This window comes from Dipodomys merriami, unplaced genomic scaffold (assembly GCF_024711535.1).
Source record: "Dipodomys merriami isolate MVZ:Mamm:240054 unplaced genomic scaffold, mDipMer1.0.p SCAF_80, whole genome shotgun sequence".
NCBI lineage: Eukaryota > Metazoa > Chordata > Mammalia > Rodentia > Heteromyidae > Dipodomys > Dipodomys merriami.
This window is the reverse complement of record NW_027206402.1, coordinates 4,726,083-4,749,892: the sequence shown is the minus strand read 5'-3', so window position 1 is coordinate 4,749,892 and position 23,810 is coordinate 4,726,083.

Genomic DNA, 23,810 nt, shown 5'->3' with positions numbered 1-23,810 from the left:
GAGGGTGAGGGTTAGGGTTAGGGTGAGGTTTAGGGTTAGGATTAGGGTTAGGTTGAGGTTGAGTGTTAGCATTAGGGTTAGGGTTAGGGTTAGGGTTAGGTTTAGGGTTAGGATTACTGTCATTGTTAGGGTTAGGGTTAGAGTTATGTTGAGAGTGATGGTGAAGGTGAGGATTAGGGTTAGAGTTAGGGTTAGGGTTAGTGTTAGGGTGAGGTTGAGGTTTATGGTTAGATTTAAGTTTAGTTGGAGGGTTAGGTCTAGGGTTAGGATTAGGGCAAGTGTTAGGGTTAAGGTTAGTTACAGGGTTAGGTTGAGGTTTAGGGTTAGGGTTAGTGTGAATTTTAGGGTGAGGATGAGGGTTAGGGTTAGGGCGAGGTCTAGGGAAAGGGTGAGGTTTAGGGTTAGTGTTAGGGTGAGGTTTATGGTTAGGGTGATGTTTAGGGTTAGTGTGAGGTTTACTGTTAGGGTTAGGGTTAGTGTTAGGGTGAGGGTAAGTGTTAGGGTGAGGGTTAGGGTTAGGTTTAGGGTTACGGTTAGTGTGAGGGTTAGGGTTAGGGTTATGGTTATTGTTAGCATTAGGGTTAGGGTTAAGTTTATGGTGAGGGTGAGTGTGAGGGTTAGGGTTAGGGCTAGGATGAGGTTTAGGGTTAGGGTTAGGGTGAGGGTTAGGGTGAGGTTTAGTGTTAGATTTAGGGTTAGGGTTAGCCTTAAGGTGGGGGTTAGGTTGAGGATGAGGGTTAGGGTTAGGGTTAGGAGTAGGATTAGGGTTAGTGTTAGGGTGAGTGTGAGGGTTAGGGTTAGGATTAGGGATAGGCTTAGGGTTAGGCTGAGGTTGAGGGTGAGGTTTAGGGTTAGGGTGAAGTTTAGGGTTACGGTTATTCTTAGGATTAGCCTGAGGGTGAGGGTGTGGGTTAGTGTTAAGATTAGTGTTAGGTTGAGGTTTAGGGTTTGGGTTAGGGTTAGGGTGAGGTTGAGGTTTAGGTTTAGAGTTAGGGTTAGGGTGAGGTTTAGGTTGAGAGTCAGGGTAAGGGTTAGTTTTAGGTTTAGGGTTATAGTGAGAGTTAGGGGGAGGGTTAGGTTTAGGGTTAGTGTTAAGGATAGGATTTGGGTTAGAGTGAGGGTGAGTGTGTGTGTTAGGTTTAGGTTTAGGGTTAGGGTGAGGGTGAGGTTGATGTTGACAGTTAGTGTTAGCGGGAGGTTTAGGATGAGGGTTAGGGTTAGGATTAGAGTTAGAGTAAGGGCTAGGGTGTGTGTGAGGGTGAGGTTTAAGGTTAGGGTTAGGGTTAGGGTGAGGTTTAGTGTTAGGGTTAGGGTTAGAGTTAGGGTTAAGGTGAGGGTGAGGTTTAGGGGTACAGTTAGGGTTAGGGTGCGGGTTAGCTTGGGGGTGATGGTAAGGGTAAATTTGAGGGTTAGGCTGAGGGCGATGGTTATGGTAAGGGTTAGGGTTAGAGTTAGGGTGAGGGTTAGTGTTAGCTTTAGGGTTAGGGTGAGGGTTAGATTGAGGATTAGTGTTAGGGTGATGGTGAGGGTTAGTGTGAGGATTAGTGTTAGGGTTAGAGTTAGTGTTAGGGTGAAGGTAAGTGTTAGGGTGAGGATTAGTGTTAAGGTGAGTGTTATGGTTAGGGTGAGGGTTAGGATTATTTTTAGCATTAAGGTTAGGGTTACGGTTATGATGAGGGTGAGGGTGAGGCTTAGGTTTAGGACTAGGATGAGGTTTAGTTATATGGTTATGGTTAGGGTCAGGGTGAGGTTTAGTGTTAGAGTTAGGGTTAGGATGAGACAGAGGGTGAGAGTTAGGTTTAGAATTAATGTTAGGGTTAGGCTTAAGGTGAGGGTTAGGTTGAGGGTGAGGGTAGAGTTAGGGTTAGGAGTAGGATTAGGGTTAGGCTTTGGGTGAGTGTGAGGGTTAGGTTTAGGGTTAGGGATAGGCTTAAGGTTAGGCTGAGGTTGAGGGTGAGGGTTAGGGTTAGGGTGAGGGTTAGGGTTAGAGTTAGGATTAGTAATAGGTTTAGGGTTAAGATTAGTGTTAGGTTGAATTTTAGGGTTAGAGTTAGGATTAGTGTTAGAGTGAGGGCTAGGAAGAGGTTGAGGTTTATGGTTAGGGTTAGGGTGAGGTTTAGGGTTAGGTTTAGGGTTAGGGTTAGGGTGAGTGTGAGGTATAGGATTAGATTTAGGGTTAAGCTGAGGCTGAGTGTGAGGCTTAGGGTTAGGGTTAGGATTAGGATTATGGTAAGGGTTAGGGTGAGTGTGAGGGTTAAGGTTCTGGTTAGGGTTAGGCTTAGGGTTACAGTAAGGGTGAGGGTGAGGGTTAGGATTAGGATTAGGGTTAAGGTGAGGTTGAGTGAGTGTGTTAGGTTAGGTTTAGGTTTAGGTTAAGGGTGTGGCTAAGGATGAGGTTGAAGGTGAGGGTTAGGGTTAGGGTAAGGTTTAGGGTAAGGGTTAGGGGGAGGGTTAGGATGAGGGTTAGGGTTAGGATTAGGGTTAGGGTGAGAGTGAGGATGAGGGTTAGGGTTAGGTTTAGGATTAGCCTGAGGGTGAGGGTGTGGGTTAGGGTAAAGTTTAGTGTTAGGGTGAGGTTTATGGTTTGGGTTAGGTTTAGAGTTAGGGTTGGGGTGAGGCTGAGGTTGATGGTTAGATTTAGGATTAATGTTAGGTTTATGCTTAAGGTGAGGGTTAGGTTGAGGGTGAGGGTTAGAGTTAGGGTTAGGAGTAGGATTAGGGTCAGGTTTAGGGTAAGTGTGAGGGTTAGGGTTAGGGTTATGGATAGGCTTATGGTTAGGCTGTGTTGAGGGTGAGGGTTAGGGTTAGGGTGAGGTTTAGGTTTAGGGTTACGTGAGGGTTAGCGTTAGGGTTAGGGTGAGAGTTAGGTTTCAGTTATGTTTAGGGTTATGGTGAGGGTTAGGGTTAGGGTTACGGTGAGCTTGAGGTTTTGGGGTTAGGTTGAGATTTAGGGTTAGGTTTTGGGTTAGGGTGAGGGTAAGGATGAGCATTAGGGCTTGGATTAGGTTTAGGGTGATGGCAATTTTGAGGCTGAAGGTTAGGGTTAGTGTTTGATTAATGTTTATGGTTAGGTTTAGGGATATGGGGAGGGTTAGTTTGAGGGTTCGGGTTATGGTGAGGGTGAGGATTAGGGTTAGGTTGAGGGTTAGGGTTAGGATTATGGTTAGCAAGAAGGTGAGTGTTAGGATTAGTGTTAGGGTTAAGGTTAGGGTTATTTTTAGGTTTAGGATTACTGTTATTGTTAGGGTTAGGGTTAGAGTTATGGTGAGGGTGAGGGGGAAGGGGAGGGGGAGGGTTAGGGTTAGGGTTAGGGTGAGTTTTAGGGTTAGGGTTAGGATTATTGTTAGGGTGAGAGTGAGGTTTAGGTTGAGGTTTAGGGTTAGGGTTAGAGTTAGTGTGAGGATTAGTGTTAGGGTTAGGGTTAGTGTTAGGGTGAGGGTAAGTGTTAGCGTGAGGGTTTGGTTTAGCTGAGGTTTATGGTTGAGGGTTAGGATTAGGTTTAGGATTTTTGTTAGGGTTAGGTTTAGAGTTACAGTTACGGTGAGGGTGTGGTTGAGGGTGAGGGTTAGGGTTAGGGTGAGGCTTGGGTTGAGGTTAAGATTTAGGGTTATGGTTAGGGTTAGGATTAGGGTTAGGGTGCGGGTAAGTGTGAGGGTTAGGGTTAGCCTTAGGCTTATGGTTAGGCTGAGGGTGAGGGTGAGTGTTAGGATTAGGGTTAGGGTTAGGGTTAGGGTTATGGTTAGGTTTAGGGTTAGGATTAGTGTTATTGTTAGGGTTTGGGTTAGCTTTAAGGTGAGGGTGAGGGTGAGGGTGAAGGTGAGGGTTAGGGTTAGGTTTAGGGTGAGGTTTAGGGTTAGGGGTAGGATTAGAGTTAGGGTGAGGTTGAGGTTTAGGGTTAGATTTGGGTTAGGGGGAGTGTTAGCTTGTGGTTTATGGTTAGGGTTAGTGTTAGGGTTAGGGTTAGAGTGAGGGTTAGGTTGAGGTTATGGCTTAGGGTTAGGGTTAGTGTTAGGGTGAGGGTTAGGATTAGGATGGTTTAGGGTGAGCGCTAGTGTGAGGGTGAGGGTTAGGTTTATTTTGATGGTTACGTTTACAGTTAGAGTGACTGTTAGGATGAGGTTTAGGGTTAGGGTAAGGATAATAGTAAGGGTAAAGGGTAGGTTTAGGCTGAGGGTGAGGTTTAAAATAAGGTTGAGTGTTACGGATAGGTTTAGGGTTAGGGTTAGGGTTAGGGTTAGGGTGAGGGTTAAATGAAGGATTAGGGTTAGGGTTAATGTGAGTTTTAGGGTGAGGAATTGGGATAGAGTTAGGTTGAGGGTGAGGGTTAGAATTAGGCTTAGGTTGAGGGCTAGGGTGAGGGTGAGGGTTAGTGTTAGAGTTAGGGTTAGGGTGAGGTTTAGGATTAGGCTGAGGGTTAGGGTTAGTGTAAGGGTTAGTGTTAGGGTTAGGGTTAGGGTTAGGGTGAGAGTAAGTGTTAGGTTGAGGGTTATGGTTAGGGTGAGGGTTAGGGTTAGGGTTATTGTTAGGGTTAGGGTTAGGGTTACGTTTATAGTGAGGGTTAGTGTGAGGGTTAGGGTTAGAGTTAGTTTGAGGTTTAATGTTAGGGTTAGATTTCGAGTTAGGGTTAGTTTAGGGTGAGGGTGAGGTTTAGGGGTAGAGTTAGGGTTAGGGTGAGGGTTAGGTGAGCATTAGGGTCATGGTAAGAGTTAGGGTGGGGTTGACAGTAAGGGTAAACTTGAGTGTTAGGCTGAGTGTAATGGTTACGGTCGGGTGGGGGTTAGGGATATGGTGAGGGTTAGGGTTATGGGAAGGATGTGGGTGAGGGTTAGATTGAGTATTAGTGTTACAGTTAGTGTGAGGTTTAGGGTGAGGATGAGGGTTAGGTTTAGGGTGAGGGGTAGGGTGAGGGTGAGGGTTAGTGTTAGGGCTAGGGTGAGGTTTAGGGTTAGGGTGATGGTTAGATTTAGTGTGAGGTTTAGTGTTAGGATTAGGTTTTGTGTTAGGGTGAGGGCAAGTGTTAGGTCGAGGGTTACGGTTAGGGTGAGGGTTATGGATAGTTTGAGGTTTAGGGTTAGGTTTAGGGTTATTGTTATGTTTAGGGGTAGGGTTATGGTTACAGTGAGGGTGATGCTGATTGTTAGGTTAGGGTTAGGATGAGGTTTAGCTTTAGGGTTAGGGTGAGAGTTAGGGTTAGGGTGAGAGTGAGGTTTACAGCTAGAATTAGGGTTAATGTTAGGGTTAGGGTGAGGGTGAGGTTTAGGGTTAGGCTTAGGCTTAGGCTTTGGCCGAGCATGAGGGTGAGGGTTAGGGTTAGTGTTAGGGTGAGGGTTAGTGTTAGGGTTAGGGTGAGTGTTACTATGAGGTTTAGGGTTAGGATTAGGGTTAGGGTGAGGGCTAGCCTGAGGGGTAGGGTGAGGGTTAGGTTTAGTGATAGGGTTAGGTTAGGATTAGGGTTAGTGTGAGGGTGAGGGTGAGGGTTAGTGTTAGGGTTACCATTAGGCTTAGGGTTATGGTGAGGTTTACGGTTAGGGTTTGGGTTAGTGTGAGGGTGAGGCTTAGTGTTAGGGTGAGGGTGAGGACTAGTGTTAGCTTTAGGGTTAGGGTTAGGGTTAGATTGAGGGTTAGGCTTAGGGTTAGAGTGAGGGTTACGATGAGAGTTAGGGATAGGGTTAGGGTTAGGCTTAGGGTTAGGCTGAAGGTGAGTGTGAGGGTTAGGTTAAGGGTTTGGGTTAGGGTGAGGGTGAGGGTGAGCATTACTGTTAAGTTTATGGTTAGGCTTAGGGTTAGGTTTAGGGTTAGGGCTAGGGTTAGGTTGAGGGTTAGGGTTAGGGTTAGGTTTATGGGCAGAGTTAAGGTGAGGTTTAGGGTTAGGGTTAGTGTTAGGGTGAGGGTGAGGGTGAGGGTTAGTTTGAGGTTTAGGGATAGGGTTAGGTTTAGGACTAGGGTTATGGTGAGCGTGAGGGTGTGGGTTAGCCTTAGGCTTAGGGTTAGGGTGAGGGTGAGGGTGGGGGTGAGAATTAGGGTTAGTGTTATGGTTAAGTTTAGGGTTAGGGTGAGTGTGAGGGTGGGGGTGAGCATTAGGTTTAGGGTGATGGTTCGGGTTAGGGTTAGTGTTATTGTTAGGGTTAAGGTTATAGTTACAGTGAGTTTGAGGGTGAGGGTGAGGGTTAGTGTTAGGGTTAAGGTGGGGTTTAAGGTTAGGGTTAGGGTGAGTATGAGGTTCCGGGATAGATATAGGGTTAGGTAGAGGGTTAATGTGAGGGTTAGGGATAGGGTTAGTGTTAGGGTTAGGGTGAGGTTGAGGGTTAGGTTGAGTTTTAGGGTTAGGGTTAGTGTTAGTGTTAGCGTTAGGTTGAGAGTTAGGGGGAGGTTTAGGGTTAGGGTTAGGGTTAGTGTTAGCGTTAAGATGTGGGTGAGGTTTAGTTTTAGAAGTAGGATTCGGGTAAGGCTGAGGGTGAGGGTTAGGTTTAGGGTTAGTGTTAGGGTTAGGGTAAGGGTTAAGGTGAGGGTGTGAGTTAGAGTTAGGGTTAGGATTAGGGTTATGGTAAGGGTGAGTGAGAGTGTTAGGATTAGGCTTAGGCTTAGCCTTAAGTTTAGGCTGATGGTGAGTGTGAGGTTACAGGGTAGAGTTAGGGTTAGGGTGATGGTTAGGTTGAGGATTAGGGTTTGGGTGAGGGTTAGGGTTAGGGTGAGGGTGAGGGTTAGGCTTAGACTTAGGGTTAGGCTGAGGGTGAGGGTGGGGGTGAGGATTAGGGATAGTGTTAGGGTTAGGTTTAGGGTTAGGCTGAGGGTGAGGGTGGCCGTGAGCATTAGGGTTAGGGTGATTGTTCGGGTTAGGGTTAGTGTTATTGTTAGGGTTAGGGTTAGAGTTACAGTGATGGTGAGAGTGCGGATGAGGGTTAGGTTTAGGGTTAGGGTGTGGTTTAGGGTTAGGGTAAGGGTTAGGGTGAGGGTGAGTTTTAAGGTTAAATATAGGGTTAGGGAGAGGGTTAGGATGAGGGTTAGGGAGAGGGTCAGTGTTAGGTTTAGGTTACGGTTACTGTGAGGGTGAGGGTGAGGGTTAGTTTAGGGTCAGGGTGAGGATTAGGGTTTCAGTTTGGGTTATAGTGAGGGTTAGGGAGAGGGTGAGTTTTAGGGATAGATTTAGGGTTAGGGTGAGGGTTAGGTTGAGATTTAGGGTTAGGGTTAGTGTTAGTGTTAGGGTTAGGTTGAGAGTTAGGGGGAGGGTTAGGGTTAGGGTTAGTGTTATTTTAGGATGTGGGTGAGGTTTAGTGTTAGAATTAGGGTTAGTGTGAAGCTGAGGTTGAGGGTTAGGGTTAGGGTTAGGGTTAGGATTAGGGTTAGGGTTAGGGTGAGGGTTAGGTTTAGGGTTAGGATTAGGATTAGAGTTAGGGTTAGGGTGAGTGTGAGGGTTAGGGTTAGGGTCAGTGTTAGCCTTAGGTTTAGGCTGAGGGTGAGGGTGAGGGTGAGGTTTAGGTTTAGGGTGAGGGTTAGGTTTAGGGTGAGGGTGAGGTTTAGTGTTAGGTTTAGGGTTACAGTTAGGGTTAGGGTGAGGGTGAGGTTTAGGGGTAGAATAAGGGTTAGCGTCAGGGTTAGAGTTAGGGGAAGGGTGTGGGTGAGGGTTAGATTGAGGATTAGTGTTAGGGTGAGGGTAAGTGTTAGGGTGAGGGTTAGGGTTAGGGTTAGGCTGAGATTGAGGGTGGGGGTGAGGATTAGGGTTAGGGTGATGGTTCGGTTTAGGGTTAGTGTTATTGTTAGGGTTAGGGTTAGAGTTACAGTGAGGGTGAGGGTGTGGTTGAGGGTTAGGGTTAGGGTTAGGATGGGGTTTAGGCTTAGGGTTAGGGTTATGGTGAGTGTGAGGTTTAGGGTTAGATATAGGGTTAGGGAGAGGGTTAAGGTGAGGGTTAGGGATAGGGTTAGTGTTAGGGTTAGCGTGAGGTTGAGGGTTAGGTTGAGGTTTAGGTTTAAGGATAGGGTTAGGGTTAGTGTGAGTGTTAGTGTTAGGGTTAGTGTTAGTGTTAGGGTGAGGGTAATTGTTAGGGTGAGGGTTTGGGTTAGGGTGAGGATTATGGTTAGGATGAGGGTTAATATTAGGTTTAGGGCTATTGTTAGGGTTAGGTTTAGTGTTACGGTTACTGTGAGCGGGAGGGTGAGTTTTAGGGTTAGGGTGAGGGCTAGGGTTGGGGTTTGGGTTAGGTTGAGGTTGAGGCTGAGGACTGGGGTTAGGTTTAAGGTTAGGTTTAGGATTAGGATTAGGGTTAGGGTTACAGTGAAGGTTAGGGTTAGGCCTAGGGTTACGCTTAGGGTTAGGCTGAGGGTGAGGGTGGGGGTGAGGATTAGGGTTAGGTTAGGGTTTAAATTAGGGTTATTTTTAGTGTTATTTTTTGGGTTGAGTTTGCATTGAGGGTGAGGCTGAGGGTGAGGGTTAGGGCTAGGGTTAGGCTTAGACTTAGGGTTAGGCTGAGGGTGATCTTGGGGGGTTAGGAATAGGTTTTGGGTGATGGTTAGGATTAGGGTTAGGGTGAGGGTTATGATGAGGGTTAGGGTTAGGATTAGGTTTAGGGAAGGGCTAGGGTGAGGGTGAGTATTAGGGTTAGGGTTAGGCTTAGGCTTAGGTTTTGGCTGAGGGTGAGTGTGAGGGTGAGGTTTAGGGTTAGGGTGATGGATAGGGTTTGGGTTAGGGTGAGTGTTTGGATGAGGGTTAGGGTTAGGGTGAGAGTTAGGGTGAGGGTGAGGGATAGATTGAGGATTAGGGTTAGGGTTAGTGTGAGGTTTAGAGTGAAGATGAGGGTTAGGTTTAGGGTGAGGTTTAGGGTTAGGGTGAGAGTTAGGGTTACTGTGAGGGTTAGTGTGACAGTTAGGGTTAGTGTTAGGGTGAGGGTAAATGTTAGGGTTAGGGTTAGGGTTAGGTGTAGGCTTAGGGTTAGGGTGAGGGTTAGGGTTAGGGTTTGTGTAAGGGTGAGGGTGAGGCTGAGGATTAGGGTTAGGTTTAGGGTTAGGGTTAGGGTTAGGTTTAGGGTTAAGGTTAGGATTATGGTGAGGGTTAGGGTTAGCGTTAGGCTTAGGCCTAAGGTTAGGCTGAGGGTGAGGGTGAGGGTGGGGGTGCAGATTAGGTTTTGGGTTAGGGGTAGGGTTTGGTTTATTGTTAGTGTTATGATTAGGGTTAAGTTTGCAGTGAGGGTGAGGCTGAGGGTGAGGGTTATGGTTAGGGTCAGGTTTAGTGTTCGTGTTAGGGTTAGTGTTAATGTTAGGGTTAGGGTTAGAGTTACGGTGAGGTTGAGGGTGAGGGTGAGGGTTTTGGTTAGGGTGAAGTTTAGAGTGAGTTTTAGGGTAAGGGTTAGGGTTAGGGTGAGGGTGAGGTTTAGGGTGAGGGTCAGCGTTAGGTTTAGTGTTATGGTTAGGGAGAGGTTGAGGGTTAGGTTGAGCTTTAGGGATAGGGTTAGGTTTAGGATTAGGGTTAGGGTGAGGGTGAGTATGAGGGTTAGTGTGAGGGTTAGGCTTAGGCTTAGGGTTAGGCTGAGGGTGAGGGTGGGGGTGAGAATTAAGGCTAGGTTGATGATTCGGGTTTGGGTTAGTGTTATTGTTAGGGTTAGGGTTAGAGTTATGGTGAGGAGGAGGGGGAGGCTGTGGGTGCGGGTTAGGGTTAGGGTTAGGGTGAGGGTTAGGATGAGGATTAGGCTTAGGGTTAGGTTTAGGGTGAGTGCTAGGGTTTGGGTGAGGGTGAGGGTTAGTGTTAGGGTGAGGTTTAGGGTTAGGATTAGGGTTAGGGTGAGGGTGAGTGTTAGGATTAGGGTTGGGCTTATGGTTAGGGTTAGGTTTAGGGTTAGGGTTAGTGTTATTGTTAAGGTTATGGTTAGAGTTATGGTGAGGGTGAGAGTATTGGTGAGGGTTTCGGTTAGGGTTATGGTGGGGTTTAGTGTTAGGTTTAGTTTTAGTGTTAAGTTGAGGGTGAGGTTTAGGGTTAGATATAGTTTTGGGGGATGGTTAGGGTGAGGGTTAAGTTTAGGGTTAGTGTTAGGGTTAGTGTGAGTGTGAGGGTTAGGTTGAGGTATCGGGTTAGTATTAGGGTTAGTGTGAGGGTTAGTGTTAGGGTTACTGTTAGTGTTAGGTTGAGGGTATTTGTTAGGGTGAGGGTTTGGGTTAGGGTGAGGGTTATGGTTCGGGTGAGGGTTAGGGTTGGGGTTATTTTTAGGGTTAGGGTTAGAGTTACAATTATGGTGAGGGTGAGAGTGAGGGTTATGTTTTGGGTTAGGATGAGGTTTAGGTTTAATGTTTGGGTTAGAGTTAGGGTTAGGGTGAGAGTGAGGTTTAGGTTTAGAGTTAGCCTTAGTGTTACAATTAGGGTTACGGTGAGGTTTAGGGTTTGGATTAGGCTTCGGCTTAGGCTTAGGCTGAGAATGACGTTGAGGGTTAAGGTTAGGGTTAGGGTGAGGGTTAGGGTTAGGGTGAGGGTTAGGGTGAGGTTTAGTGTTAGCATTAAGGTTAGGCTTAGGGCTAGGGTGAGGGTTAGGGTGAGCGTTAGGGTTACGGATAGGGTTAGTGTTAGGATTAAGTTTAGGGTGAGGGTGAGGGTGAGGGTGAGGGTTAGGGTTAGGGTTAGGTTTAGGCTTAGGTTTAGGGTGAGGGTTAAGTTTAGGTTTTGGGTTAGGGTGAGGGTGAGGATGAGCATTAGGATTAGGTTTAAGGTTAGGGTGAGGTTTAGGTTTAGGTTTAGGGTTAGGGTTAGGGTTAGGCTTTCATTGAGAGGGTTAGGGATAGGGTTAGGGTTTGCCTGAGGTTGAGGGTGGGGTGAGGATTAGGGTTAGGGTTAGGGTTTAAATTAGGGTTATTTTTAGTGTTATGTTTTGGGTTGTTTGCAGTGAGGGTGAGGCTGAGGGTGAGGGTTATGGCTAGGGATAGGCTTAGGCTTAGGGTTAGGCTGAGGGTGATCTTAGGGTTTAGGAATAGGTTTTGGGTGATGGTTAGGATTAGGGTTAGGGTGAGGGTTATAATGATGGTTAGGGTTAGGATTAGGTTTAGGGTGATGGCTAGGGTGAGGGTGAGTGTTAGTGTTAGGGTTAGGCTTAGGCTTAGGTTTAGGCTGAGGGTGAGGGTGAGAGTGAAGTTTAGGGTTAGGGAGATGGATAGGGTTAGGGTTAGGGTGAGTGTTTGGATGAGGGTTAGGGTTAGGGTGAGTGTTAGGGTGAGCGTGAGGGATAGATTGAGGATTAGGGTTAGGGTTAGTGTGAGGTTTAGGGTGAGGATGAGTGTTACGGTTATGGTGTGAGTTATGGTTAGAATTAAGATTGGGGTGGGGCTAGGGTGAGGCTGAGGGTTAGGGTTAGGGTTAAGGTGAGGTTTAGGGTTAGGGTGAGAGTTAGGGTTACTGTGAGGGTTAGTGTTAGAGTTAGGGTTAGTGTTAGTATGAGGGTAAGTGTTAGCGTGAGGGTTAGTGTTAGGTTGGGGGTTATGGTTAGAGTGAGGTTTAGGGTTAGTTTTAGGGTTATTGTGAGGTTTAGGGTTAGGGGTACGGTGAGGGTGAGTTTGAGGGTTAGATTTAGGGGAGGTTTAGGGTTAAGTTTAGGGTTAGATTTAGGGTTAGGGTGAGTGTGAGGTGTAGGGTTAGAGTTAGGGTTCAGGTGAGAGTTAGGATGAGGGTTAGTTTTAGGTTTAGGGTTAGGGTGAGGTTAAGTGTTAGGGATATGGTTAGGATTAGGGTTAGGGTGAGGGTGAGTGTGTGGGTTAGGGTTATGTTTAGGGTTAGGCTAAGGGTTAGGCTGCGGGTTAGGTTGAGGGGGAATGTTAGGGTTCGGGTGAGGGTTAGTGTTAGGGTTAGTGTGAGGGTTAGGAAGAAGGTTAGGTTTAGGATTAGGGTTAGGGTGAGGGCTAGGGTGAAGGTGAGTTTTAGGGTTAGGGTTAGGGTGAGGGCAAGGGTTAGAGTTAGGGTCAATGTGAGTTTGAGGTTTAGGGTTAGAGATAGGGTTAGGGTGAGTGTTAGGGTGAGGGTTTGGCTTAGTGTTAGTGTTAGAGTTAGGGTTAGGTTGAGGGTTAGCGTGAGGTTGTGTGTTAGGGTTAGGGTTAGGATTAGGATTAGGTTTAGGGAGACGGGGAGTGTGAGGGTTAGAGATAGCCTTAGGTTTAGGCTGAGTGTGAGGGTGAGGGTGAGTGTTAGGTTTGTTTGCGGGTAGGGTTAGGGTTAGGATGTGGTTTAATGTTAGGGTTAGTGTTAGAGTTAGGGTTAGGGTGAGGGTGATGTTTAAGGTTAAAGTTAGGGTTAGGCTGAGTCTTAGGTTGATTGTTAGGGTTAGGGTGAGGTTTAGGGTGGGGGTGATGGTAAGGGTAAACTTGAGGGTTAAGCTAAGGGTGAGGGTTAGGTTTAGGGTTAGGGTGAGATTTAGGGTTCGGGTTAAGTTTAGGGTTAGGGTGAGGGTTAGGGTAAGGGTTAGGGTGAGGGTGAGAGTTAGGTTTAGGTTGAGGTTTTGGGTTAAGATTAGGGTTAGGGTAAGGGTGAGGGTTGGGGTTAGTGTTAGGTGAGGGTGAGAATGAGGATTAGGATTAGTATTAGGGTAAGGGTGAGGGCTAGTGTGAGGGTGAGGTTTAGGTTTAGGGTTAGGTTGAGGTTTAGGGTTAGGGTTAGGTTTAGGGTTAGGATGAGGGTGAGTTTTAGGGTTAGATTTAGCATTAAGTTGAGACTGAGGTTGAGGGTTAGGGTTTGGGTTAGTATTAGAGTTAGGGTTAGGGTGAGGGTTAGGTAGAGGGTGAGGGTTAGGCTTAGGGTTAGGATTAGGATTATGGTAAGTGTTAGGGTGAGAGTGAGGGTTAGGGTTAGGGTTAGGTTTAGGCTTAGATTTAGGCTGAGGGTGAGGGTGAGGGTGAGGGTTAGGGTTAGGGTTAGGGTGAGAGTTAGGGTTCAGGTAAGTTTAATTTTAGGGTGAGGGTTAGGGTTAGGTTTAGGATGAGGTTTAGGTTTAGGATTTGGGTTGGGGTGAGGGCTAGGGTGAGGCTTAGGGTGAGGGTTAGGGTTAGGGATAGGGTTAGGTTTAGGATTAGGTTTAGGGTGAGGGTGAGTGTGAGCGTTAGTGTTAGGGTTAGGGTCAGGCTTAGGTTTTGGCTGAGGGTTAGGGTTAGGGTTTGGGTTAGGGTGAGGGTGCGGCTGAGGATTAGGGTTAGGTTTTGGGTTAGAGTTAGGGTTAGGTTTAGGGTTACAGTGAGGATTAGGGTTAGGTTAAGGGTGAGGATTATGCTTAGGGTTTTGGATTAGGATTAGTGTAAGTGTTAGGGTGACTGTGAGGGTTAGGGTTAGAGTTAGGTTTTGGCTTAGATTTAGGGTGAGGTTTAGGTTTAGGGTTTGGGTTAGGTTGAGCGTGAGGCTGAGGAGTAGGGTTAAGTTAAGGGTTAGGTTTAGGTTTAGGGTCAGTGTTAGGGTTAGGGTTATGGATAGGGTTAGGGTTCGGCTTAGGCTTAAGTTTAGGTTGAGGGTGAGTGTGAGGGTGAGGGTTAGGGTTAGGGTGATGGATAGGGTTAGGGTTAGGGTGAGTGTATGGATCAGGGTTAGTGTTAGGGTGAGGGTGAGGGATAGATTGAGCATTTGGGTTAGGGTTAGTGTGAGGTTTTAGTGTGAAGATGAGGGTTAGGTTTAGGGTGAGTGTTATTGTTAGAATTAAGTTTAGGGTGGGGGATAGGATGAGGCTGAAGGTTAGGGTAAGTTTTAGCGTGAGGGTTAGTATTAGGGTGAGGGTTATGGTTAGGGTGAGGTTTAGGGTTAGTTTTATGGTTATTGTTAGGTTTAGGGTTAGGGGTACGATGAGGGTGAAGATGAGGGTTAGATTTAAGGGAGGTTTACGGTTAGGGTTAGATTTAGGTTTAGGGTGAGTGTGAGGTTTAGGGTTAGAGTTAGGGTTCAGGTGAGGGTTAGGTTGAGGGTTAGGGTTAGGGTAAGTTTTAGGTTTATGGTTAGGGTGAGGTTAAGTGTTAGGGTTATGGTTTGGATTAGGGTTAGGGTGAGGGTGAGTGTGTGGTTTAGGGTTAGGTTTAGGGTTAGGCTTAGGGTTAGGCTGAGTGTTAGGTTGAGGGGTAGGGTTAGGGTTAGGGTGAGGGTTAGGGTTAGGGTTAGTGTGAGGGTTAGGATGAAGGTTAGGTTTAGGGTTAGGGTTAGGGTGAGGGCAAGGGTGAATTTCAGGTTTAGGGTTAGGGTTAGGGTCAGTGTGAGTTTGAGGTTTAGGGTTAGAGGTAGGGTTAGGGTGAGTGTTAGGGTGAGGGTTTGGCTTAGTGTTAGTGTTAGAGTTATGGTTAGGCTGAGGGTTAAGTTGAGGGTGTGTGTTAGGGTTAGGGTTAGGATTAGGATTAGGGTTAGGGATAGGGGGAGTGTGAGGGTTAGAGTTAGCCTTAGGTATAGGCTGAGAGTGAGGGTGAGGTGAGTGTTAGGTTTAGTTTGAGGGTTATGGTTAGGGTTAGGGTGTGGTTTAGTGTTAGGGTTAGTGTTAGAGTTAGGGTTAGGGTGAGGGTTAGGTTTAGGGGTAGAGTTAAAGTTAGGGTGAGTGTTAGGTTGAGTGTTAGGTTTAGGGTGAGGTTTAGGATGGGGTGACGGTAAGGGTTAGGCTAAGTGTGAGGGTTAGGTTTAGGGTTAAGGTTAGGGTGAGATTTAGGGTTTGGGTTAAGTTTGGGTTAGGGTGAGGGTTAGAGTAAGGGTTAGGGTGAGGGTGAGAGTTAGGGTTAGGTTGAGGTGTAGGGTTCGGATTAGGGTAAGGGTAAGGGTGAGGGTTGGGGTTAGTGTTGGGGTGAGGGTTAGAATGAGGGTTAGGATTAGTATTAAGGTTAGGGTGAGGGCTAGGGTGAGGGTGAGATTTAGGTTTAGGGTTAGGGTGAGGTTTAGGGTTAGGGTTAGGGTTAGGGTTAGGATGAGGGTGAGTTTTAGGGTTAGATTTAGGGTTAGGTTGAGACTGAGTTTGAGGTTTAGTGTTTGGGTTAGTGTTAGAGTTAGGGTTAGGGTGAGGGTTAGTTAGAGGGTCAGGGTTAGGCTTAGGGTTAGGATTAGGATTACGGTAAGGGTTAGGGTGAGTGTGAGGGTTAGGGGTAGGGGTAGGGGTAGGTTTAGGCTTAGATTTAGGGTGAGGTTGAGAGTGAGGGTGAGGGTTAGGGTAAGGTTGAGGGTTAAGTTTAGGGTTAGGGTGAGACTTAGGGTTCGGTTAAGTTTAGGGTTTGGGTGAGGTTTAGGGTTAGGGTTAGGATGAGTTTTAGGTTTAGGATTAGGGTTGGGGTGAGGATTAGGGTGAGGCTTAGGGTGAGGTTTAGGGTTAGGGTTAGGGTTAGTTTTAGGTTTAGGTTTAGGGTGAGGGTAAGTGTGAGCATTAGGGTTAGGGTTAGGGTTAGGCTTAGGGTTAGGGTGAGGGTTAGAGTTAGGGTTTGGGTTAGGTTGACGGTGTGGCTGAGGATTAGGGTTAGGTTTTGGGTTAGGGTTAGGGTTAGGTTTAGGGTTACAGTGAGAATTAGGGATAGGTTAAGGGTGAGGGTTATGCTTAGGGTTAGGATTAGGATTATGGTAAGTGTTAGGGTGACTGTGAGGGTTAGGGTTAGGGTTAGGGTTAGGCTTAGGTTTAGGCTGAGGGTGAGGGTGAGGGTGAGGGTTAGGGTAATGGTGAAAGTTAGGGTTATGGTTAGGGTAAGAGTTAGGGTTCGGTTAAGTTTAGGCTTAGAGTGAGGGTTAGGGTTAGCGTGTTGTTAGGGTTAGGGTTAGGGTTACAGGTATAGTACGAATGAGGGTTAGGGTTAGGGTTAGGATGAGGTTTAGGTTTAGGGTTAGATTTAGAGTTAGGTTTCGGATGAGGGTGAGATTTAGGGTTAGAGTTAGGGTTAGTGTTAGGGTTAGGTTTAGGGTGAGGGTTAATGTTAGGGTTAGGCTTAGGCTTAGGCTTAGGCCGAGCATGAGGGTGAGGGTTAGGCTTCAGGTTATGGTGAGGTTTAGAGTTAGGGTTGGGGTGAGATTTAGGATGAGGTTTAGTATTAGGATTAGGGTAAGGGTGAGGTTTAGGGTGAGGGCTAGGGATAGGGATAGGGTTAGGTTTAGGAATAGGGTTAGGGTGAGTGTGAGTGTAAGAGTTATGGTTAGGGTTAGTATTAGGCTTAGAGTTAGGATGAGGGTTAGGGTTAGGGTGTGGGTTAGGGTGAGGGTGAGGCTGAGGATTAGGGTTACATTTAGGGTTAAGATTAGGGTTAGTTTTAGGTTTAGGGTTAGTGTTAGGATTAGGGTTAGGGTTAGGGTTATGGTGAGGGTTAGGTTTAGGCTGAGGGTGAGGGTTAGGTTTAGGGTTAGGGTGAGGTTTAGGATTAGGGTTAGGGTCATGGTGAGGTTTAGGGTTTGGGTTAGGGTTAGAGTTAGGATTAGGGTGAGCGGGAGGTTTAGGGTTAGGGTTAGGGTTAGGGTCATGTTTAGGTTGAGGGTTAGGTTTAGTGTGAGGGTTAGGTTTACAGTGAGAGTTAGGGGGAGGGTTAGGTTTAGGGTTGGGGTTAGATTTAGGATTAGGGTTAGGGTGAGGGTTCGTGTGTATGTTAGGGTTAGGTTTAGGGTTCGGCTTAGGGTTAGGCTGAGGGTGTGGTTTAGGGTTATGGTTAGGGTGAGGTTTAGGGTTAAGTTTAGGGTGAGGTTTAGGGTGAGGGTGAGGGTTAGGCTTATGGTTAGGATTAGGATTAGGGTAAGGGTTAGGGAGAGTGTGAGGGTTAGGTTTAGGATTAGGGTTAGTCTAGGTTTAGACTGAGGGTGAGGGTGAGGGTGAGGGTTAGGGTTAGGTTGAGGGTCAGGTTTAGTGTTAGGTTGAGACTTAGGGTTCGGGTTAAGTTGAGGGTTAGGGTGAGGATTAGGGTTAAAATTAGGGTTAAGGTGAGGGTTAAGGTTAGGCTTAGTGTGAGGGTTAGGTGAGGATTAGGGTTAGGATTAGGGTTAGGGTGAGGGCTAGGGTGAGTGTTCGGGTTCGGGTTAGTGTTAGGATGTGGTTTAGGTTTAGGGTTAGGGTTAGGGTGAGGGTTAGGATGAGAGTTAGGGTTACGGTGATGTGAGTGTAAGGGTTAGGGTGAGGTTTAGGGTTAGTATTAGGGTTAAGTTGATGGTGAGTGTTAGGATTAAGGTTAGGGTTAGGTTTAGGGTTAGGTTTAGGTTTAGGATTACTGTTATTTTTAGGGTTATGTTTAGAGTAACAGTGAGGGTGAGGTTGAGGGTGAGGGTGAGGGTGTTGGTTAGGGTGAGGGTTAGGGTGAGGTTTAGTGTCAAGGTTAGGATTAGGATTACGGTGAGGGTGAGGTTTACAGTTAGATTTAGGGTTAGGGGGAGTGTTAGGTCGAGGGTTAGGGTTAGGGTTAGGGTTAGGGTTTAGGTTAAGGTGAGGGTTAGGTTGAGGTTTAGAGTTAGGGTTATGTTTAGTGTTAGGGTTAGGGTGAGGGTGAGGATGAGTGTGAGGGTTAGGGTTAGGTTTCAGCTTAGGCTTAGGGTTAGGCTGAGGGTGAGGTTGAGGGTGAGGGTTAGGGTTAGCGTGATGGTTAGGTTTACGGTTAGGGTGAGGGTTGGGATGAGGTTTAGGGTTAGGGTGAGGTTAGGGTGAGGATGATGGTAAGGGTTAATGTGAGGTTTAGGGTGAGGGTGAGGGTTAAGATAAGGGTGAGCGTTAGGGTTAGGTTTAGGGTTGGTGTAAGGGTTAGGGTTAGGGAAAGGATGAGGGTTAGATTGAGGATTAGTGTTAAGGTTAGTGTGAGGTTTAGGGTGAGGATGAGGGTCAGGTTTAGGGGGAGGGGGAGGGTTAGAATTAGGGTTAGGGTGAGGGCTAGGGTGAGGGTGAGGGTTAGGGTTAGTGTTAGGGTTAGGGTTAGTGTTAGGGTGACGGTAACTGGTAGGGTGAGGGTTAGGGTTACGGTGAGGGTTATGGTTAGGGTGAGGGTTAGGGTTAGGTTGAGGGTAAATGTTAGGGTGAATGTTAGGGTGAAGGTTAGGGTTAGGGATAGGGTTAGGTTTAGGATTAGGGTTAGGCTGAGTGTGACTGTGAGGTTTAGGGTTAAGTTTAGGCTTAGGTTAAGGCTGAGTGTTAGGGTTAGGGTTTGGGTTAGGGTGAGGGTGAGGCTGAGGATTAGGGTTAGGTTTAGGGTTAGGGTTAGGGATAGGTTTAGGGTTAGCGTAGGATTCTGGTGAGGGTTAGAGTTAGGGTTAGGCTTAGGTTTAGGCTGAGGGTGAGGGTGAGGGTGAGTGTTATGGTTATGGTTACGGTTAGGGTTAGGTTTAGGGTATGTGTTATTGTTGTTAGTGTTAGGGGTAGAATTATGGTGATTTTGATTGTGAGGTTGAGGGTTAGGGTTAGGTTGAGGTTTAGGGTTAGGGTTAGGTTTATGGTGAGGGTGTCGGTAAGGTTAAAGGTGAGGGTGAGGGTTACGGTAAAGGTGAGGGTTAGGGTTAGGGTGAGGGTTAGGGTTACAGTTGGGGTGAGATTTAGGGTTCGGGTTAAGTTTAGGGTTAGGTCGAGAGATAGGTAAGGCTTATGGTGAGGGTGAGGGTTAGGGTTAGGTGGAGGGTTAGTGTTAGGATTAGGGTTAGGGTGAGGGTGAAGTTTAGGGTTAGTGTTAGGGTGAGGGTTAGGATGAGGGTTAGGGGTAGGATTAGGGTTTGGGTGAGGGCTAGTTTGAGGTTGAGGTTTAGGGTTAGTGTTAGGGTGAGGTTTAGACTTTGGGTTAGGGTTAGAGTGAGGGTTACGGTGAGTGTGAAATTTAGGGTTAGATTTAGGTTTAGGGTGAGGGTTAGGTTGAGTTTGAGGGTTAGGGTTAGTGTTAGGGTTAGGGTTAGGTTGAAAGTTAGGGGGAGGGTTAGGGTTAGGGTTAGGGTTAGCCTTTGGGTAAGGGTGAGGTTGAGGTTTAGGGTTAGAATTAGGGTTAGGTTGAGGCTGAGGGAGAGGGTGAGGGTTAGGGTTAGGGTTAGGATTAGGATTAGGGTTAGGCTTAGGATGAGTGTGAAGTTTAGGGTTAGCCTTAGTTTTTAGCTGAGGGTGAGGGTGAGGTTAAGTGTTAAAGTTAGGGTTAGGGTTAGTGTTAGAGTTAGGGTTAGGGTGAGGGTGAGGTTTAGGGTTAGAGTTAGGGTTAGGTTGAGGGTTAGTTTGAGTGTTAGGGTTAGGGTGAGTGTTAGGGTGGGGGTGATGTTAAGGGTAAATGTGAGGGTTAGGCTAAGGGTGATGTTTAGTGTTAGGGTGAGGGTTAGGGTTAGGGTTAGGGTGAGAGTTAGGGTTCGGTTAAGTTTAGGGTTAGGGTGAGGGTTAGGGTAAGGGTTACGGTGAGGGTGAGAGTTATTGTTAGGTTGAGGTTTAGGGTTAGGATTAGGGTGAGGGTGAGGGTGAGGGTTAGGGTTAGTGTTAGGGTGAGGGATAGGATGAGTGTTAGGGTTGGGATTAGGGTTAGGGTTAGGGTGAGGGCTAGGCTGAGGGTGAGGTTTAGGATTAGGATTAGGGTGAGGTTTAGGTTTAGTGTTAGGGTTAGGGTTATGGTGAGGTTGAGGTTTATGGTTAGATTGAGGGTTAGGTTGAGACTGAGGTTGAGGGTTATGGTTAGGGTAAGTGTTAGAGTTAGGGTTAGGGTGAGGGTTAGGTTGAGAATGAAGGTTAGGCTTAGGGTTTGGATTAGGATTAGGGTAAGGGTTAGGGTGAGTACGAGGGTTAGGGTTGGGGTTAGGGTTAGGCTTAAGTTAGGCTGAGGGTGAGTGTGAGGGTTTGGGTTAGGGTAAGTGGGAGGGTTAGGTTAGGGTTAGGGTTCGGTTAAGTTTAGGGTCAGGGTGAGGGTTAGGGTTAGGGTTAGGGTAGGGTTATTGTTAGGGTTAGGGTTAGGGTTAGGTTACAGTTACACTGAGGGTGAGGGTTAGGGTTAGGTTTAGAATGACGTTTAGGTTTAGGGTTAGGTTTATAGTTAGGTTTAGGATGAGGGTGAGATTTAGGGTTAGAGTTGGGGTTAGTGTTAGGGTAAGGCTTCGGGTTAGGTTGAGTGTTAATGTTAGTGTTAGGGCGAGGGTTTGGTTGATGTTTAGGGTTAGGATTAGGGTAAGGGTGAGGGCTAGGGTGAGGGTTAGGTTTAGGCCTAGGGATAGGGATAGGTTTAGGTTTAGGATTAGGGTTAGAATGAGGGTGAGTGTGAGAGTTAGTGTTAGGGTTAGGGTTAGGCTTAGAGTTAGGGTTAGGGTTTGGGTTAGGGTGAGGATGAGGCTGAGGATTAGGGTTAGGTTTATGTTTAGGGTTTGTGTTAGGGTTTGGGTTACGGTGAGGGTTAAGGTTAGGTTTAGGGTTAGGTTTAGGGTTAGGCTTAGGGTTAGGGTTATCTTCAGGGTTATTTTTAGGTTTAAGTTTACAGTGAGGGTGAGTCTGAGGGTGAGCATTATTCTTAGGGTTAGGGTTAGGGATAGTGTTAGTGTTATGGTTAGGGTTAGAGCTACGGTGAGGTTGAGGGTGAGGTTTAGGGTTAGGGTTATTGTGTGGTTTATGGTTAGGGTTAGTGTTAGGGTGATGGTGAGGTTTAGGGTTAGTTAGGGTTAGGGGGAGGGTTAGTGTGAGGTTTAGGGTTAAGGTTAGTGTTTGGGTTAGTGTGAGGTTGAAGGTTAGGTTGAGGTTGAGGGATATGGTTACCTTTAGTATTAGGGTTAGGTTGAGGGTGAGTGTGAGGGTTAGGGTGAGGGTTAGTTTTATAGTTAGGGTGAGGGTTAGAATGAGGTTTAGGGCTAGGGTGAGATTAGGGTGAGGATTATGCTAAGGGTAAAGGTGAGGCTTATGCTTAGGGTGAGGGTGAGGTTTAGCTATACAGTTAGGGGGAGGGTTAGGGTACGTGTTAGGATTAGGGTTAGTGTTAGGGTTAGGTTGAGGGTGAGGGTTAGGTTGAGGTTTAGAGTTAGGGTTAGGGTTAGGGTTAGTGTGAGGGTTAGTTTTAGGGTTAGGGTTAGTGTTAGGATGAGGGTAAGTGTTAGGTTTAGGATATGGGTTAGGGTGAGTGTTATGGTAAGTGTGAGGGTTAGGAATAGAGTTAGGATTATGGTTAGGGTTAGGTTTAGGGTTAAGGTTACGGTGAGGGTGAGGGTTAGGGTTAGAGTTATGTTTAGGTTGGGGTTAGGGTTATAGTTAGGGTTTGGGTGAGGGTGAGGTTTAGGGTTATAGTTAGGCTTAGGGTTAGGGTTTGGGTTAGGGTGACAGTTAGGGGGAGGGTTAAGGTTAGGGTTAGGGATAGGATTAGGATTAGGTTGAGGGTGAGTGTGTGTGTTAGTTTTAGGTGTAGGGTTAGGCTTAGGTTTAGACTGAGGGTGAGGGTGAGGTTCAGGGTTAGGGAGAGGGTTAGGGTTAGGGTTAGGGGGAGGGTTAGTAAGAGGATTACGGTTAGGATTAGGGTTAGGGTAAGGTCTCGGGTGAGGCTGAGGTTTAGGTTTAGGGTTAGGGTGAGGTTTATTATTAGGGTTAGGGTTAGGGTTAGGGTGATGGTGAGGTTTAGGTTCAGCGTTAGGGTTAGGGTGAGGCTGAGGTTGAGGTTTAGGGTTAGGATTATTGTTAGGGTTAGGGTAAGTGTTAGGGTGATGGTTAGGGTTAGGGTGAGGTTTATGTTTATGGTGAGGGTTAGTGTTATGGTTAAGGTTATTGTTAGGATTAGGGTTAGGGTTACGGTGAGGGTGAGGGTGAGGGTTAGGATTAGGCTTTGGCTTAGGCTTAGGCCGAGCATGAGGGTGAGGGTTAGAGTTAGGGTGATGGTTCTGGTTAGGATTAGTGTTATTGTTAGGGTTATGGTTAGAGTTACGGTGAGGGTGAGGGTGCAGGTGAGGGTTAGAGTTAGGGTTAGGGTGGGGTTTACGGTTAGGATTAGGGTTAGGGTTAGGTTGAGTGTGAGGGTTAGGGTTAGATTTAGGGTTAGTGTTATGGTGAGGTTTAGTGTTAAAGTTAGGGTTAGGGTGAGGCTGAGGGTCAGGGTTAGGTTTAGGATTAATGTTAGGTTTAGGCTTAAGGTCAGGGTTAGGTTGAGGGTGAGGGTTAGGGTTAGGGTTAGGAGTAGGATTAGGGTTAGCGTTAGGGTGAGTGTGAGAGTTAGGGTTAGGGTTAGCGATAGGCTTAGGTTTAGGCTGAGGTTGAGGGTTAGGGTTAGGGTTAGGGTGAGGTATAGGGTTAGGTTTAGGGTGAGTGTGAGGGTAAGGGTTAGGGTTAGGCTTAGGATTAGGGTGAGGGTGAGGGTGTGGGTTAGGATTAGGATGACAGTTAGTGTTATGGGGAGGGTTAGGATGAGGGTTAGGGTTAGGATTAGGGTTAGGGTGAGAGTGAGTGTGTGTGTTAGGGTTAGGTTTAGGGTTAGGCTTAGGGTTAGGTTGAGCTTGAGTTTGAGGGTTAGGGTTAGGGTTAGGATGAGGTTTAGGTTAAGGGTTAGTGGGAGGTTTAGGAAGAGGGTTAGGGTTAGGATTAGGGTTGGGTGAGGGCTAGGGTGAGGGTGAGCTTTAGGGTTAGGCTTGGAGTGAGGGTTAGGGTTAGGGTAAGGGTGAGAATTAGGGTTCGGGTTAAGTTTAGGGTTAGGTTGAGGGTTAGGGTAAGGGGTACAGTGAGGGTGAGGGATAGGGTTAGGTTGAGGGTTAGGGTTCGTATTAGGGTTAGGGTTAAGGTTAGGTTTAATGTTAGGTTGAGGGTTAGGATGAGGGTTAATGTTAGGATTAGGGTTAGGGTGAGGGCTAGGGTGAGGGTGAGGTTTAGGGTTAGGATTAGGGTGAGGTTTAGGGTTAGGGTTAGTGTTAAGGTTAGGGTGAGGGTGAGGTTTAGGCTTAAAGTTAGGGTTAGTGTGCGGCTGAGTTTGAGGGTTATGTTTAGTGTTAGTGTTAGATTTAGGGTTAGGGTGAGGGGTAGGTTGAGTGTGAGGGTTAGATTTAGGGTTAGGATTAGGTTTAGGGTACGGGTTAGGGTGAGTGTGAGCGATATGGTTAGGGTTAGGGTTAGGCTTAGGGTTAGACTGAGAGTGAGGGTGGGGGTGAGGGTTAGGTTTAGTGTAAGTGTGAGGGTTAAGTTTAGGGTGAGAGTTAGGGTTAGGTTTCCGGTGATCATGAGGGTTAGGGTTAGGTTGAGAGTTAGGGCTAGAGTTAGGGTTAGGGTGAGGGTTAAGGTTAGGGTTAGGGTGAGTGTAAGGATGAGATTAGGGTTAGTATTAGGGTTAGTGTGAGGGCTATGCTGAGGCTGAGGGTTAGTTTTAGTGTTAGATTGAGGTTTAGGGTTAGGTTTAGGGTTAGGGTGAGGATTAGGTTGAGGGTTAGGGTTACAATGAGGGTGAGGATTACGGTTAGGGTGAGGGTTAGGTTTAGGATTAGGGTTAGCTTGAGGGTGAGTATTAGCATTAGGGTTAGGTTTAGGGTTAGGGTTAGGATTAGGGTGAGGGTCAGGGTGAGTTTGAGGTTTAGGGTTAGGGTTAGGCTTAGGCTTAGGTTTAGGCTGAGGGTGACGGTGAGGGTGAGGATTAGGTTGAGGTTTAGGGTTAGGGAGACGGTTAGGGTTAGGATTAGATTTAGGGTGAGGTCTAGGGTGAGGGTGTGAGTTAAGGTAAGGGTTAGGCTTAGGCTTAGGATTAGGCTGAGCGTGAGGTTGAGGGTGAGGGTTAGGGTTAGGTTGATAATTAGGTTTACAGTTAGGATGAGGGTTAGGATGAGTTTTAGGGTTAAGGTGAGGGTTAGGGTGAGGTTTAGTGTTAGGGTTAGGGTTAGACTTAGGGTTATGGTGAGGGTGAGGTTCAGGGGACAGTTAGGGTTAGGATGAGGGTGAGGGTTAGGGTGCAGGTTTCCATGGGGGTGACGGTAAGGTTAAAGGTCAGGGTTAGGTTGAGGG